The sequence below is a fragment of the Mus musculus genome, chromosome 10 (genome assembly GCF_000001635.26).
Source record: "Mus musculus strain C57BL/6J chromosome 10, GRCm38.p6 C57BL/6J".
NCBI lineage: Eukaryota > Metazoa > Chordata > Mammalia > Rodentia > Muridae > Mus > Mus musculus.
In genome coordinates, this window is record NC_000076.6 from 99,215,147 (window position 1) to 99,232,930 (window position 17,784).

General features: G+C 43.4%; 1 long non-coding RNA gene across 7 annotated transcripts; it reads right to left on the bottom strand.

The window, feature by feature from the left end:
- Positions 1-1,530: 1,530 nt before the first annotated feature.
- Positions 1,531-16,943, bottom strand: Gm34574. Of its 7 annotated transcripts, none has more exons than XR_871995.2 (6): positions 13,545-13,776; positions 11,559-11,646; positions 11,169-11,292; positions 7,139-7,290; positions 4,594-4,679; positions 1,531-1,669 (listed from the first exon to the last, which is right to left on the bottom strand). It is a non-coding gene; the product is annotated as a predicted gene, 34574 (long non-coding RNA). The 7 variants fall into 7 exon arrangements; XR_380729.3 differs by adding an exon at positions 9,615-9,652 and having other exon boundaries at positions 11,169-11,646; XR_871997.2 differs by lacking the exon at positions 13,545-13,776 and adding an exon at positions 16,686-16,943 and having other exon boundaries at positions 11,169-11,646.
- Between the last annotated feature and the right edge of the window lie 841 nt (positions 16,944-17,784).

Genomic DNA, 17,784 nt, shown 5'->3' on the forward strand with positions numbered 1-17,784 from the left:
CCCTGTTCCCCTAGCCTGTCCAATCACACTGCTGAGCTGAATCTCTTTTACATCTCCTCCATTACCAGTTTCCTCCTGCCTGTATTTCCGGTGGATCATTTTCATTAGCCTCCCCACAACTCTTATTTCTTCCTTCCTTAAACAATGGGTAGACAGTTTCCTACTGTTGCTCCCATTTCCACCTGCAGAGCTAGGATCCTTTCTTCTCCGCTAGCAAAACTCTGAGAAGGAGAGGTCTCTCTGTTCACTGCTCACCCGTATCTCCCATCCAAAGTAGAATCTCTAAGAAGCATCACCTGTCAATCAAAAAGCCTATGGCCAATGAGCTCAAGCAGGAAACCAGAGGTGGGACACTGGCAGGAAGAGAGAGGATTCTGGGAAATAGAGAATAAAAGGAGAAGCCAGGAGACCTGAGGAGAGCGATTTGAGAGAATAGCTAAGGTAGACCCTGAGAAGATATGAGGAAAGAAGTGGGCAGGGACTGAAGAAAGGTAACTACGTGGTAGACATAGAATAGTTTAAATGGATTAAATAAGTTTTGAACTAGTCAGGAACTGAGCCAAAGCTTTTGGCGTGACATTTATTAATAAATAGTCTCAAAGTCATTCTGGGAGCAGGGGCTGAAAGAACGGTGTACCATTTTTCAGAGTTCAACATGCAAGGAATGGTCATTACCAATTACCGTATATCCCATCCCAGGATCTTGGTTTTAATATCATACTTATATTCCTGAGCTTCATAGCCCAGCCTTCATTTGCTGCGGTTCTTTTCCCTGTGTTTACATGTGACTTTGGAGAAAGCCGACTAGATAAAATTGTAAAAACCACTTTCAGGTTATTTTTTTTAATGTGTATTATCATTTACACTTTGCACACGCATCCACCCACATGCATTTAAATAGCCTTGCAAAAATGTCGCGTCTTGCAATCAGTCTGTGATAGTGATATTTTGCCCCCTTTGATAGCAGTCTTGACTTTATCAGGCTCCTGAATTTTTCCTGTCTTCCATCTACTTGTCTGAATATACACGTCTTGTTCTTTAACAATGGTAGGAATTCAAAATTAGGGGGGAAAAATTCTCTCCTGGCCAGTAAATGACTGGACACATTTAATAGAGAAAGCTTCCAGACTGTGCAAAGGCAGGTTGCTAAAACTAAACAAGCCTAGTGCTAGAGTTTGGATTTGTGGATTTGTGGATACAGGCTGCTTCTTACACGCGTTCGCGACCGGCCAGGAAAGACACAGCAAACCAGAATCTTCTGCGGCAAAACTTTATTGCTTACATCTTCAGGAGCAAGAGTGCAAGAGAGCAAGAGCTCTATTGCTTACATCTTTAGGAGCCAGAGCGCAAGAGCGCAAGAGTGCAAGAGCAAAAGCAAGAGAGAGAATGGCGAAACCCCGTCCCCTTTAAGGAGAATTATTCTCCGCCTAGGACGTATTACTCCCTGATTGACTGCAGCCCATCGGCCGAGTTGTCGTCACGGGGAAGGCAGAGCACATGGGGTGGGGAACTACCCTTGGCACATGCGCAGATTATTTGTTTACCACTTAGAACACAGGATGTCAGCACCATCTTGTAAGGCGAATGTGAGGGCGGCTCCCCACAGCTGCTATTTGCTAGAGGATGGAGAAGCTCTCAGTTGGTTCTGCACGGCATGACTCCAGGGCTGCTACGAGAAAATAGCGGCCAGACAGGGTTAGCTGAGTGAATTGAATTTTAGCAATCGTTTGTAAGATATTTTCTTCCTCCGCCTCTACCCTTCTTCCTCAGAGTTAGCCATTAGTCCAAAGATAGCAAATTCACGATAATCAAATTTTGGATTATCCTTTGGGATAATCCACGTTTCTGTGATGGACAAATGGGGCAAGCGGCAGTATGGGTGGGGTGTGAAGAGAGTGGGGTGTGGAGACAGGGGGACATTGGAAGTGGGGGTGTTATACAAGCCATTTGTTCAAGTGAAAGGATCAGACATGTTATAAGAGTTTGCGGACGGCTCTGGAGAGGATGGCTGGGAGGAAAACAGACAGCTAAGCTCTGCAGTGATTACATCACGTGTGAAACTGAGCATCTGCCTCCATATCTTCCGGGGCTGGCCTGGGCCATGCTGTCTATTCATTCACTTGAAGCCCTGTAGTGTTTGCCGTGGGATTTATGTTTTTCAGTCTCATCTTTCATCTTGATTGCAATATTTTAAACGTTTCTTAAACTTGAATCCTCATTTTTTTTCCCAGCAAGAAAGACCACAGAGACCTATAGGATGCTAACAAAGATCAAGGCCCTGTTGTCCTGTAGGCCTTTTGCAAAGAAAGCTCAAAGGCCTTGCATCTCTGCTGGGCACACCTAAGTGACACCTTTTCACCCCTGTCCGAGTAAGTGTGGCTTCGTTAACCCTCTTGGAGATGAGTGAGGCCTTTGCACAAGGTTCAACGTAGTGTTATAATAATAAATTTAAACTTTACTATATATATATATATACATATATATATGTGTGTGTGTGTGTGTGCATATATATGTATGTGTGTGTGTGTTTGTTTGTTTGTTTGTTTGTTTATCCAAACAGGGGCTACAGAAATAGCTTAATGGTGAAGGACACTGGCTGCTCTTTCAGAGGGCCCAGGGTTCAATTCCCATCATCCACATGGCAGTTGTGTGAAACTCTAGTTTTAGGGGATCTGTGACATGCTCACACAGACATACATGCAGGCAAAACACCAGTGCATGTGAAATAAAAAACAACAAAAGAATTGTGTTTAAAAAAAAAAAACAACCCAAAACCCTGCAAACAAAAACCCCCGAAGTCTTTGCCGTCTCAATGAACTCCTATATAGTTAGAATAGTCAGCCATTCTGAAGCCGAAGAGCTTCACAGTGGATTTTACTCTTCGTTAGATGCACATACCTACCACCAAAAATCAAAAATCCACAATAGGGTTACAACTAGAAAAACAATTAGCTCATTTCCTGCACTCAGTCTTCTTCATCCACTAACATTTAGCGTGTATTATTTTATTTATTTATTTATTTATTTTGAGACAGAATTTCTCTGTGTAACCCTGGCTATCCTGGATCTCCTTTTATAGTCCAGGCTGGTCTCAAACTCATAGAGGTCTACCCTGCCTCTGTCTCCAGAGTGCTGGGATTAAAGGCCTGCACTACCATTGCCTGGCTTACATTTAGCCTTTTGATTATCATACCCATGGGTATATTGCTTACATATATATATATATATATATATTTTTTTTTTTTTTTTGGCTAGTTTCTACATATGGTAGAAAAATGTGAACTTTTTGAGATGGTGTGAACTCATTCAATATTGTATGTTCTAGGATCATCCATTCTCGGTAGGGGGTCGATCTGGTGCTGCTATGTATCCAAATGATAAATACTGGCCCCAAGATGTGGATACCCAGATGAGACTATGGAATCCTTGTCGTCCCCCCTCCAACCCCCACTCCCAAGTTATCACTGATTGGTTAATAATGACTGCAGCCTAGACTGGGTGGAAGAGAGGGGTGGAGCAAAAGTACTGGGGCTTGAGGTCGGAGATTTGGGATCAGGAGGAAGAGAGAGGAGGAAGAAAGGAAGTCACCCTGAGGTCGTGTGGATCATGAGCACATGGCCATTAGGGCTGGCCTGACGGAGTAGGAACAGCCCAGGCAGCATATGGCAGAAGAAAAAAAATCCAGCAAGACTGACACTATTTGTATTGGGGAAATATTACTTGATTCTTGAGTTATCAGTGTCTGTTCAAATTTTGGACTCAAAGTGGCTAAATCACTCTCTACCGGGGTCTTGGCTCTGGGTTCATCAGTCTAAATTGTCACACAGAGATAGACAATCTTCTGTTTCTCATTCCTTCTATGCTCCGTAGAGGAGGGAATCTCATCATGCTTGTCTGTGTATCTCAAACACACTGAGGCTATCGTAGGCATTTAATTATACTCTTTTAAGAAGTAGATTCATCGTACTGTAGACCATGAGAAATAGGTACATCCAACCTACTTAACCTCTGCCTGGCCTGGTGATCTGGGGCAGATCACAATTCCACCACTTTTACTTCGTTTACTTGAGAAGTGGAAGATGGGGTAATTTTGAACACCCTGTATCTGTCTGCAGGATGCATTTATCCCGACAATCTCAGGTCTTCCCAAACTTTCCCTGTTTGGTGTTTGATGATATCAATGAAGCCCCTGCAAGAGTGCTGGTATTTTGCAACAGATTAAAGGAGTGTTTTCAACAAAACCACAGAGTCATCTGTAAAACCCACCCTTGACTGGATAATCACTTTGAACTTGGATTTATCCATGGTTGTGCTTCAAAAGACACTCAGAAGGTAGGTACTCTCCCCAGTGATGTTGCCCTGGTTGGGAAATTCAGGCATTGTCCTGTAATTATCTCAACAAATGTTAGGAAATAACCCTACTGCTTCTGGTTCCATCCCTTCTGTCTTCAAAGGTGGGAAAGGCCACTGAAGTCTCCGAAGGCATTCAAGTGTTCCTGGCATCCCATGATGGGACAGAGAAGGAGGAAAAGTTGAGAAAGATTGAAGGCAGTTTACTGAAGGCACAGAAACGAGTATGAATTGGGCATCTACCTATTCGACGCAGTCCACGGTGGGAAAACCATCACGGCTGCCAAGGTTTCTCTCTTCAGTGAGTTCTCCAGAAAGGAAAACATGAACTAGAAAATAAGTTGATTGAGTTATATAGTAACTATCAAGACAGTAAGAACGATATTTTCCCCCAAAGTATTCACATCTCTGGCATGCGCCGGACTCGACCAGCAAGAACGAGGCTGCAGCAGATCCTTCTGCACACGTTTATTGGGAAAGCTTGATTGCAGAGGCGAAGAGACCCCAGCCCAGAACTGGTGCTGCTTATATAGGCCTAGGAGAGGCATGTCTCACACCCGGATTGGTTATGCACTATACCTCATTTGCATGTTCCTCATCTGATTGGCTACTCTCTCTCTCTCTGTACCTCACAGAGCCTCATTATCATACCTCATTTGCATGTCTCACATCTAATTGGTTATACTCTCAAAACCTCATTATCATGCCCGGGCCAGGCAGTGTCTTGGCAAAAAGCTTTACTGCATATGTACACATTGGTTCTTTGTCCAAACTTAAGTGTGGTGGCCAGCAGTAGCCAGCGCTACTCTGCAATATCACATGTGGCTTCCCACACACATCCACCTAAGATTTTTGACAGTGATGGCTTGGCCTGGTTTCTAAGGCTAAGGAGTCACTGCTTGTCTCCTCCAGCTCCAGGGATACAGCCTTGAGCTTAAGTAGATGCTACTCATTAAGATCCCGCCCAGGCTTGGCAAGAAGTTGGGGTGTTTAAAGCAGGTCAGTAGCATCCTTCTCACAGTAGCATCCTTCTCACAGTAGCATCCTTCAGTACCATCCTTCTCTACAGTAGTAGTCTTTAGGTCTTCCCTTGGCCTATAAGAAACAGAGTGCCTTGTTTGCTATTTGAGAGTTTTAAAAGCATTGGACTCAATGGCCCAAATTTCCTATTGACTGTCTGGCTTTCAACTTCAGCTTTTCATGTCTTCTGTCCAAAGAGGTTCCATCCCCCACTTCCCACTCCTTCCCCCCTTCCCCCCTCCAAGGACCAGATGAGGCAGACAGTAATTTCTCTTTCCTTCTCCCCTCCCTCCCTCTCTCCTCTATGTGTATGAGTGTGCGTGGGTGCACGTTTTTAAAAGTTACAACTTTGAGGTGACTGTTTTGGAACAGCTGAACTCCCAATTTGCCCAGTGCTAGTTTCTGTCTTTTTGTTTTGTTTGTATCTGCCATGTTTTTCTAGCTCTCTTCTCTCCCTCCACTTCAGACCCCAGGCTTGGGCAAAGACACTTGGGATTTAACTGAGTATGACCAATGGCAGTTTAGCAGCAGTGCCATATCTGCAGTCTGTTTACTTTTACTTAGGTGCCAGGAAATTCTCTCTCTCTCTCTCTCTCTCTCTCTCTATATATATATATATATATATATATATACATATATATATACACATATACGTATATATACATATACATATATATACATACACACACACACACACACACACACACACACACACATATATGCATACATATATCTCAGAAGCAGAGAGACTCAGGAAGACTCTGAAAGGCTCGGACCCCACTGCCTGTTGCTGGCAAAATTTTCCCATCTTTAAAGTCAGATGGATCCAGGCAAGACAGTGACTCACCCAGTGATGGCTGGCAATGTTGGAGTAAAGAACCATATCAATAAAATATATCCACCGTACTAATTTTCAAACAGTAATTAAAAAAAAAAGATTACTTCCTGTCTGTAGGATGACAAGAACTCCTACTCTATACTTGCTTGGTCTATTATTGCCCAATGAAATATTAATAGAAATATTATATCGGCAAGTGGGGTTTGAAATTCAGAGTGCAAATCATCATAGAAAAGCTAAAAGTCAAAAGCAGTCGAAAGCTTGTGGGGACTCATAGAATTTTTGTGTGGGCTTGGCATGGTTTTTCCACTCGGGCACACATGTCTGTGCTGAGTCAGAACCTCATGAGCTCTCGGGTCCACCTGACGGCTGATCGGAGGCTTGCAGCTGAAACCATGAGACATTTTTCCACTGGCTTCTAGAATCTTGAGGGCAATGGTGGGCAGTGTGGCACGAGGTGGGTCAGTGACCTGGCAAAGTGCTGCTGGGAATGGTGGAGCATATTCCTTGAAAACTCGTTGGGGACTGGAATAGATCCACAGAGAAAAAAGACAGAAAAACAAAACCAAACAAACAACCAAACAAACAACCAAAGGCCATGGGAGAGTTCATTTCATTCAACTGTAGGGAAAGACTGGCATATTCAGAGTCCCTCTCGTCAAGCAGAAGTTCAAGATGCCAGCACGACATGGCCTCCAATTCACCCTACCCGTTGCCAACCTATCTACATATTCCCACCTTTTTTCACCTTCTCGAAGCTTCCTCTTCCCAGAATCCTCAGCTCTGGCATCGGTCTTTCCAGGAAGCCATCTAACACCCTGGAGAATGACTGGCTTCCACATGCCAGGCTTGACCTTTGCCCTCAACATATTTTATTTTATCTTCTCCACCTGAACCATGACCTCCAAGAGGGCCGTGACTGGAATTTACCTATGTATCCTCAGAACCAAGTCCGGTGCCAGGTCCAAGTCAATACACAGTCAGAGTGAGCACGGAGTTGACGGATAACTGGTGATGGTCTGATGTGACAAGGACCAGTCGATGAGGTCACAGGAAAAGATGAGTTGGGAGTTATATAAAGACTGAAAGTAGAACAAATAGGGTTGGTGGGGAAAGGACTGAATGTTTCGTTTATAGGAGATGTTAGGGTCTGCACTGGCTGGCCCTCACAGCATGTAGTATGAGGATTGGTGACAAATAGGGTTAATTACAGAAAGGTAGATAGCTGAAGGGCTGAACACCCTGGATTCGGGTTTGGATATCCAAAGTATGTAATTTTTCTCCCAACTGCTGATGAGAGGGAAAGCTGATGGGTGCTCTGACCAGATTCCACCCAGAGAGTCGCTCTTAGGCATTTTTAAATCCCACCGTTTCGGCTTAATGCAGGATTCCCTCCATTTCCTGACTGCAATCTATACACACATCTCAGTGGGTGCTGTGGGTTATTTCCATAAGCTACAGTAAACCCACGCCCACGGTGGCCCACAGCAACTCATTTGGAGTGTTTCCTTGGAGATACAGCTCCCTCGTCTTCAAGCAACTTCCCTGTGACCTGAGTATCACTCCCTGTGTCTTTTCATGCCCTGTAACAAGCTCTTACTTGAGGCCTGCACTGGCAGGGAAGGGAAATGAACAGGTCATGAAACAGAACACACTGTGCCTTTTTAAACATTAACCATTGTTCAGATCTGAAGTCCTGGCTGCTGAAGGCGGTGAGGGAAATCAAGAATTCTATGCCAGAACTCTTACCTATGGAAAATTTTAGAGTTCCCTCTTCTGCTGTGGCTCTTAAAGTTATACCAAATCAGATCAAAATGGATATATACCTGTTTGGGTTTTGTTTTGTTTTGTTTCCTTATAGAAATAGACATGTAGCAAGCCTGGCTTAGCTCTTACCTGGAAATGGCTATCTAACCCAAGCTATAAGAATAGCAAAGTCATTTTGCCTAGCAATATCTAAGCAGCAATGACATTGTATCCTTAAAATTGATTCCAGAAGTTTCCATTCTTATGGACTAGAGGGAATCTGACAGTCTTTGCTATGTGTTGGTGTAGTGACTTTTTTTTTTTTAATTTATGAGGAGTTTTTGTGGCTCTCTTGATTTTATTTTCCTGTGACTGTGAATCATAGAAAAACCCATTTCCATGGTCCTACCAGAAATGAGCTAGCTGAAGTCATTAACATTTTTCTATTGGGTTCTTATGAGGTATCATACACAGTGGCAATGATTTTTGTACATTAGTTCTCTGGTCTTGAAACTGCCTTCTAGAAGATCAAACTATACCGCATTGCCACAATTAGTGGCAAGTTGTCTAAGTTTGGGTCCTGTATCTGATTCACTGGGTGTCTCTGTACCCTACATATATAAAACTGTAGAAGCTAGGCTGGTTCTTCCTCCCAGCCCCATGTTCCCAGAAACAAGACTCAGACTTAAAATATATTTACAGATACCTTGGCTATACAGCTAGGATCTTCTCTGACTAGACCATAACTAGAGATAACCCATTTATCTTAACCTATGTTCTGTCACGTGGCTGTTTACCTTGGCTATATAGCTAGGATCTTCTCTGACTAGACCATAACTAGAGATAACCCATTTATTTTATTATTTATTTTAACCTATGTTCTGTCACTTGGCTATTTACCTGTGCTCAGGTACCATGTGTCCATCTTGTTACGTCTTCGTGGTGAATCTCCCTGTGCCTCGTTTTATCCCAGAATTCTTTCTTTCTCCTCCCAACACCCCACCCTCTATTTCCTGCCTAAGCCATAGGCTATATAGGCTTTTTAATTGACACATGATGCAGCCACTCAATACACAAGGTATTCTCTCTACATGAGGCAGTCAAAAATGTCTATTATACACATAGAAACAATTTTAACAGAAACAAAATCATGCTATCTCCAGGGTTGTTATCAGTGACTGGGGTCTGGCATTTCCAATTGCTTGGCCTCTTACTCAGAGAATCAAGAGAAAGGCTTATGTGGACTTGCAAAAGCAGCAAGGGAACTTTAGTCCTAAACCAGCAAGGCAAATCAGACACACTCTCAAGAGCTGGCAGGCAGCCACACAAGGGAGAGCACTCAAAGGTCCCAGTTATTGCTCGGGTCTTCTGTTTATGGTATTCCACAAAAAGAGGAGTTTGATTACTAGGGGCTTAGTTTGGATGGCTCTCTATTTTGATTGCCAGATCGTTATATAACCATTTCCTCCCATGCACATATCCTTTCCCACGATGCATCTGACTTCCATCATATACACACCCAGTTACTCACTGAGATAAGATGGCAAATAAGAGATTCTGCCTAAAAGCTCACTTGGGGACATAGTTTTTATTTTATTGTGTATGCACTCAAAAACCAATTCAGGCCGGACTGGCCTCTTATTCTTAGACCTTTACCTACCCAGAGTATAGATGAATAGAATCTAAGTTTGATGGTCACTAGAAGGAATAGAAACACAGTCCATTGTTCAGAGGAGTATGTGGATGCAGCTCAGTGAAGAGAGTGGTCCTGGAATGCACATAGGTTGCTGGGTACACTCTTCAGAGACTCTTGACTTCTCAAGACAAGGATGCTGTGTTTCCAAGGGCAACATTAGAAGAAGACTGTGTGCATAGTCCAAACCAAGTGGAGTTCTAGGTTGCTAAACTATTTCCTATGCTGCCTCAGAATAATTTTTTCAAAGTGTTACAGTAGCACTATGGACACATTGCTATTTGAAGCAACAAAATCTGGAAATAAACTAGACCCTAATTGCAGAGGAATATAGGGACGATGTAACTGGTTTCTATGATATTAACTTCAGACTCAAAATTAAAACTTTTAAAAAGAATCCTTGAAGTATTTTGTAGCAATGTCAGATGAATGTGTCCCAATATTAAATTGCATATTTAGTGTGCATAACTGTGGCATGGACAGGAATATTGTTTATAGACACAGAGAAATGAGCTGAGGGAAATATACCAAACTTCTGATAGTAACAAAGAAGGAATAATTTATGAATAATATTTCCTATTTTTCATGTTTTCTATTATACGTTTTTCAGTTCTGGGGGTTGATGTAAAATCCAAGTCAAGTACTCTGCCAATGAGTCCTATTCTCTACCCACCAGTCCCCCTTAATTTCTTGAGGTAGCGTCTCACGTAGCTCTTTGACTTTGAACTTGTTATTATCTAATGCTGGCTTTGAACTCACGATCTCCCTGGCTTTACTTTCCAAGTGCTGGAATTACAGATGTGAGGCACTATTACGAGAACTTTTATTTTAGCTTTAAAAGATTTCCCTAAGAGAGAGAATTCTCCAAAACAGCACAGCAAAGATTACTTCTAGTGTTCTCAATGCTCCCCCCCCATACTCCTACTTGCCCCCTCCCCCATCTCATGGTTGAGAAGATCCTTTTGTGACTAAATACTGAAAGATCCCAAAGAATCATTCTTTCACCAGGCCACACTATAAAGCCTGGTTGAACAGATACTTGGTCGACTTGCTGGGATGGAAGCGCCCTTCCTATAAAATCAGCTGTCTTTCACAAACCCAAAGGGCAGGAGTTGGGAAAGATTTCTCCTGAGAGCTGCTGTCAGGGTTTCATATTGGAACTGCCCCAGCCAACCCTTTCACCCCCCGGCCCTCTCTGTAGTAAGAGAGTTCTTCTCTTCCTGTTCTTTCTTCTCCTTCTTCCTGTCCTGCCTTGGTCTATCCACTTATGCTTCTGCCTCTTGTTCTCTCTGGATAGTACACATCTTGCTTCTTTTTTGATTTTTAGAGACAGGGTTTCTCTGTATAGCCCTGGCTGTCCTGGAACTCACTTTGAAGACCAGGCTGGCCTCGAACTCAGAAATCTGCCTGCCTCTGCCTCCCAAGTGCTGGGATTAAAGGCGTGTGCCACCATGCTGGGCTCACATCCTGCTTCTTGCTTGATGTGCTTGTTCCCACAGACAACCTGAGACATGCTAGCACCTTTTGCTGTGAGGCATCCTCTAGGCAAATGGTTTCTTTCGTATTTTAAGCCATCTTCTTTTAGTATCTAATTGCCTGGCTCCTGGGTTCGACCAAACTTGGGAGAGAACCACCTAGACAAGCCCTAGGAGGGAAACGTTAGAGTCAATGCCATTGAAAAACAACAAAATAAATGTATATCCCTAGAGGCTTGACTTTACACACATAAGAGATTATATTCAAACCTCAGGATTTAATAACCCATGAACTAAAAGAATTTCTGATCCTGTCAGATATGCTCCGGTCATGAGGACATTCGTGAAGGGCTGTGCAAGCTGTGCCTGACCCCTCTGCCCAGGTTGTGTGAGAATGGAAGGGGAGGAGGGGGCAGGTGGAGTCGGGGACATTGACCTGTATTCCAGATATCTTCAGTGGTTAATTCTCTTTGATGATTTCACAGCAAGCCTGTGATCAGCTTTTAGTGTCCTTCCTGGAAAACCTGAAGATCAGAAAAGTTCATTAGCCACACCCAGGTCATCCAGCTGGGGAAATAGCAGATTGGGAGTGAGAACTTGAACTCAGGACTCTATGAGTCCGAAGTTTGCTGTGATGACTCCTGGCAACCAACCGGGAACTTGTTGAGATAGCTGGCAGTACAGTGTTGGGTTATTAAAGGCCAAAGGCAAAGTTTGAGTCATCTCTCAGAGCCTGGCTCCGACTATCACCAGCTCCATGGGTCACTCTGACACTGGCGATATCTCATACCTTTGAAAAGACAAGGTATCCCTGAATCACTTCAGGGTGTCATAATCCCAAGAATCATTTATGGCCACTGCCCTAATATTATCTGGCCTCACGTCACATGAGAAGCAGCTGGCCTGAGGGGTGTAGTAGGCTTGGGCACAAACAGCGATTATCTATCCTAGCTGCCTCTTTCCTGCAAATACCATTCAGCACCCTAGTCAAAATGCAGAAACCCTGAACAAAACCACACTTGTAATTCCTCTATTCCCTGGTCTCCCGTGGAGAGAGCCGGACACCTGCACGCGGTCCCCCGAGCTGTAGAATGTGTAGCCAGATGGAGAAGACCTAGAAAAGATTCTCCTCATGGCTTTGTCCCTCTTTTCCTCAGACCAAGCCTATTCTTAGGTTCCAGTCTTCCTCTCAGAAAATTCCACTACTTAGCAGACCCTGGGAATGAGACATTATCCTGACCTAAATTGAAATTGAAATGAACTCACATGATTGGTTTTACAGAAGCACGAGGCAAGACAATGTGGCACAATGGCTGTTTGAGAAGCGATGTTTAAGATGGTTTTAGATTTATAGGGAAAAAAAAAAAACAAACAAACAAACCAAAAATGAAGCTGGTAAGGTTCTAAAGAGAGTACACTCTCCTCTGTCATGAATATTTTACCTGAGTGTCTACAGTTGCTACCACTTAAGGAAACAAAATTGACAGCACGCCATGGACCCAGACTTCCATGGCTTGGTTTCCTAAGGTCCTGCCAGGAATCCATCCAGATTCCTTGTTTCCTTGTTGCACTGATTTGCCAGGGGGGGGGGGGGGGGCTCAGGCTTGGTTTTCCTGACTCCTGTATGCTAGCTAGGTTACTTGCAGAATCCTGGGGAGGATTAGAGGACTGCTTCCTGTATAAGCTCACTGGCCTATTTTTCTCAAGGTTAGGCAAGGGTCGTGGGTTTTGAGAAAGACACATCAAAGGTGAATGAAGTGCCCTTCTCAGCACTCCGTACCAGGCATTCATGATAGCTGTTGATTTTAACATTTATTTTTAAAGAAAACAAATCATGTGGAAAGCCGCCACCCCCAAGCTAGAAGGAGACCTGCATAATCTCTAAACTGATCGCGCTGCTGCAGATGAGGTTGGCAAACTCTTGAAGCAAACACAACAATGAGATGGTGTTTAGTCCGGGCCCCAGTTATAAGGTTTATGCTAGCTCACTTCCTTAACAGAAATGCTGGTCTTAAATATAGACTGCAGTGAGGATGCTGTATATGAAGCGTTTTTTGCAGCACTGAGAACCAGCTCATGCCCAGTTATTACACAACAGCAGCTGTGGAACCCTGCTGTTCAACCTACAGGCCTACAATCCCCGGAAGACAACATTAGCAATGAACTAGACTTCCACATTTCCTGCCTCCCTTGAATTCATAACATTTCCAAATGGCTGGAGCACTCCTGAGAGCCTGCACCATTCATTACCTTGTAGGGAAAGAAAACATTGGCAGAGTGGCTGTTCGTTGGTTGCATAAGAACACTGTCTTCGTCTCAGTGATTTAGCCCTGATTAAATTTAGCTGTCAGCTTTTAAAGTTCTCCGAGAAGCATTCCAACCTAGACAGGGAAGAGGCATGCTGGCACCCCTTTCCTCCTACCTTCGTGCAAATTCCATTTCAAACAGCTGGCCAGACATCCTTCATAGCGCCGACCTTTGCAGGGCTCCAGGTGCCTGGTTTGAATGGCTCTGCGCACCCTTGCTGCTCTGCTGCGGAAGGCATTAGATGTTCCCTGGTTACGGCTCACTCTTGCATCCTTCAGTTGAAACTGCTCTTTTACTTTCTTGGGGGTGTTTGTTTGGTATTTGATTTTCATGGTGTTTCAATGTGGCAAGTGGAGCCCTTTTTATTTTTTGCTTTTTTTTTTTTTTTTTTTTTTTTTTGCCTAAGCTTCCCGACTTTTCCTGTTTTGGGGTCCTGCCCCTCCCTCCAGCCCCAGTATTTTAACCGAACAATCAAGGTTAGACACTAGGACAGGAAGAGCCGTTTCCCTCAATAAGCTGTCTTTTTAAATGTACTTCCTGTGGCTTTCCTGTGGCGAGGGGACAGTTGCCCTGCATCCTTCCAGAGAGGCGTCTGAGCAGGCTTGGCGGGGTGGAGGGAGCCGGCAGTGGAGTCAGGGAGCCGACAGTTGGGAGTGGGGGTAGGGGTGGGGATAGCAAACTGAGTTCCACAGACCCCACACACCCTTAGGATATGTTCTAATAACCTCAGGATTCTCACAGATGCAAATTCAACATCTCGTGCACTCTCTGGGTTGCACACTCTCCAGAAAACGAAGCAAGAGCAAATGATCTAAAAAGAGGCCCTCCGAATGCTTGAAGTGGATTACAGCTGTTACTGACAGGCTCCGGCCTCCACTGAACATCCCGACAGAGTATCCGGGTTGTTTTGTAATCAGGACCATATGCTCTAGGCTTGATTGATTATCAGGACCCGTCTTAGATGTTACGCCACCATCAACCGCTTTGATCTTCTTTTTCCTGGTCAGCATACCCAGCTGTATAAATAATATTAGTCCAAGCACAACTTCCTGAACAAATGGTAAAAAGGAGGGAAAAAAAAAGTTGATAATGTTCTATGTTGCTGGAAGCACAGGTGCTTCGGATCCATGGGGCTAATCTTGTGGAAACAGCCGACGCTAAGCCTTTTCCTAAAACAGAGAGCTTTTGTGCGTACAGGTCCAGATTTAGGAAGGAACAAGAATTTTCTTGGAGCTAAAATGTTTCCTTTAGAGCTAATAAATTGCTAGCATTCTGGGTGGGTTTGTTTTTCTTCTCTATTTTTTTTTTTGAGTCATTAAAAAAATAATCAAAATAACAGTGGCATAAGCTGACCTACTATGGTTAGCATCACAATTAACTTCCTGCTCATGAGGGTTTCAGACCCCCTTGAAAGCCTGAGACAAACACATAATTATAAAACCATCTTTCTCTGTGGCTACTTTCACCAAGTGAGCCATGCGGGATTGGAGATTCCTAGAAAATGGCCCATTTTGGCTTCCTTTAAAAAATGCCTCATAACTGAGACAATAACCTCATAGCTGAGTTATTAGTAAAATGATTGTCAGGGGCTGGAGAGATGGCTCAGTGGTTAAGAGCACTGACTGCTCTTCCGAAGGTCCTGAGTTCAAATCCCAGCAACCACATGGTGGCTCACAGCCATCCGTAATGAACTCTGACTCCCTTTTCTGGTGTGTGTTAAGACAGCTACAAGTGTACTTATATATAATAAATAAATAAATCTTTTTTAAAAAAGAGGATTGTCAAGATTCCACTCTATGTGACACGGGTATTCCTACCCAAACTCTCAAAAGATATTCCTTTATACATTTCTAGACAAATACCAAAAGACCTATTCTAACCATTTTCCCCCCGTAGAGAGGTAACATGGCAGCACATCTGAGACTAGTTTGTGGGAATGGAACCTGGTGCTTTAACCAGGTCCCTAGTCTGTTAGGACCCCTGATCTTTCTCATCTAAATAGGGAGCCGAAGTAGGATCTAACTCTAATTATATGTTCCTCCAATAAAACAGCAACATAATAATAATAATAACTAGAAAAGAGAATTCTAGAGATAGATGAGCCTGACTCTACCACTGTGTTGGCTGGCTGTGTTAGTGCAAACTTGTGAACCATTGGGACCTTGATGTTCTTTTCTATAAAACTGTTATAGCAATAACCTATGAATGTGGAAAAGCAGGGTAAATGATTAGATGAGCTAGCCTCATGAAACTTTGAGCATACCACTTGACTTTATAGTGTATGTTAGAAAAACATTAGCTCCTGTTGGCAAAGGCAAGCAGAAGGTTTTGTAATGGTTTCTGTGATGTCCATCTCACTCTTGCTAAGACAATCAACTTTACAAATCCGAATGAATCAAGAAAATGGGTATGAAAGGTAGAGAATGTTTTTAAAGTTCTGTAGACTGGTGTAAAGAGTATGTCGGCAATATTTTTGCTCCTAATGTTTTTACATGAAACATAAATTAGATGCATGTGTCCTCTTTGGTTTACTCCCTGTGACGACCCATATATGAACAAAGTATAGTGAAAACTCCAATACTTCCGGAGTAGTCTCTGAGTCATGCTTCCCCCAAAATATATGTGACCAACAAATAATAATTTTTGACAAGTCATATAATAGTAAAGTATGGGTATGCGTGTTCAATAGGGATGTGTGATAATGGGGAGGGGTATTCTGAGTTCCCATCAGAATACGATGGTTAATGGCTCATTCACAGAACACACAGCATCCAAGCACGTTATGATAGATTAAAAAAAAAGATGGAGACAAGACAGGGGCGGGCCTGAAGGCCATGGCGTTGACTAGGAAAAGCGAGGACCCACCTTCTAGACAGAACTGAAATGACTGGACTGCATTTGAGGAACTTATTTGAGCCTTAGTTCTTTGACCTGCAACATCAGGAAAATTCCTAGTCACTGTTTCTCACAAAACCAAGTAATATTACTGTAAAATGATTCTCCTTGTTATCAGAGAACATTCCACAAATGCAGGGTACTTATGACAGGGTCCTCACTTAGAAGGACTAAGAAACCCTGAAATAAGTCCATGGAAATAAAGGTTCCCCTGATAGATTTTTTTTTTAACTCGCTGCATTCCTTTGAAATCAGCAAATTTCCATTTCTCACATATTCTGTCACATACTAACTGCTAATTTACGCAAATATCCACTGCCACTTGGAAAAGCATCCACACCCCCAACCAGACCAGACTCACTTTCTCCCTGTAGGCCGAACAGATCTGTGAGGCTCTCCTGTTTGCTTCTGCCTCCCTCCACTGTCGTAGAAACTCAAACAAGCAAGGATGTACCCTGCTTAATTCACCAGGGCCTCAGACGGGATATTGTGCCTGGCCTGAATGGGTACCCAGTAAATGTTTGCTGAATGAAGGAACACACAGAAGTCACTTCACAAACAGGTTGCTACCTGGCATTCAGAGAAAAGATGAAGTAGGAAGGGAAGGAGGGAAGAAGGAAGGAAAGAGAGAGAGAGAGAGAACATTGGGAAAATTTTGACAAATGTTTCATATATATTCTCTAAATACTCTGGTTTCTCCTTCCAAGATGCATCCTAGTCTAACCTCAGTGGCTGTTCCTTCATCATAGCTTGTGACGCAATGGCTGTGACTTTGTCACTGTCTCTTATACTCTTATAAGATTGAATGAAACTTGCTCCAACAACCAGCACCACGAACACACTGACATCTCCCTAAACAAGGGGGTGGGTGGGGAGAGAGAGAGAGAGTGAGAGAGAGAGAGAGAGAGAGAGAAAGAGGGAGAGAGAGAGAGAGGGAGGGAGAGAGAGAGAGAGAGAGGGAGAGAGCTGATTATTACTGATCAGAGATTCTTTTCTCATACCAAAGCTTAAAATAACCCCAAAACATAGTCAAAGTTACAGGAATACAAAGGACTATAACCTTGAAATGCTGCTTATGGTAACATCAATCTGACCCTCACAGAGACAGCGGGCTTGCTGTGCAAATGGAGGACTAAAGATCTGTAAAGTGGAGGCTCCTAATGGAGAGTTTTTGAAAGCATCTCCACACGATGACTTTACAAAAAGCATGTTGGCCTAACCCCAGTGGCTGTTCCTTCCTTCATCATAACCTGTTATGCAATGACGCTGTGACTTTGTCATTGTTGCTTGTAAGACTGAATGAAACTCTTTCCATAGACTGGCACCACCGACATTTCCACAGAATCTCTAGGGCTCATAATTGGCAGAACTAGGGAACCTGGTGGCTGTGATCAAATTGACTCCGGGAATTCAGCTCCAGTATCTCTTTTCCTCTTTGGGCTTGTGTAGTCGCCATTCTG